Raw genomic sequence first — 255 nt, forward strand, 5'->3', positions numbered from 1 at the left:
GTCCTTCCGATCCCAATCCAAACGGAGATCTGATCCAAACCCATGGCTACGCGATGGGCAGGGCGAGATTTTCCCAAAAATCCACTCCCGAGTGCTCCTTCTTGTCAATTTATCTCGCAAGGCGGAAAATACAAAAACGAGAGGTGCAACACGAGGACTTCCCAGGAGGTCACCCATCCTAGTACTACTCTCGCCCAAGCACGCTTAACTGCGGAGTTCTGATGGGATCCGGTGCATTAGTGCTGGTATGATCGC

General features: G+C 52.2%; 1 non-coding gene across 1 annotated transcript; it reads right to left on the minus strand.

Moving 5' to 3' along the window:
• Positions 1 to 140: 140 nt before the first annotated feature.
• LOC118345078 lies at positions 141 to 255 on the minus strand (the record flags this gene model as incomplete). The annotated part of the gene is made up of 1 exon (XR_004798748.1): positions 141 to 255. It is a non-coding gene; the product is annotated as a 5S ribosomal RNA (ribosomal RNA).

Source organism: Juglans regia, unplaced genomic scaffold (genome assembly GCF_001411555.2).
Source record: "Juglans regia cultivar Chandler unplaced genomic scaffold, Walnut 2.0 Scaffold_1368, whole genome shotgun sequence".
NCBI classification, from domain to species: Eukaryota; Viridiplantae; Streptophyta; class Magnoliopsida; order Fagales; family Juglandaceae; genus Juglans; species Juglans regia.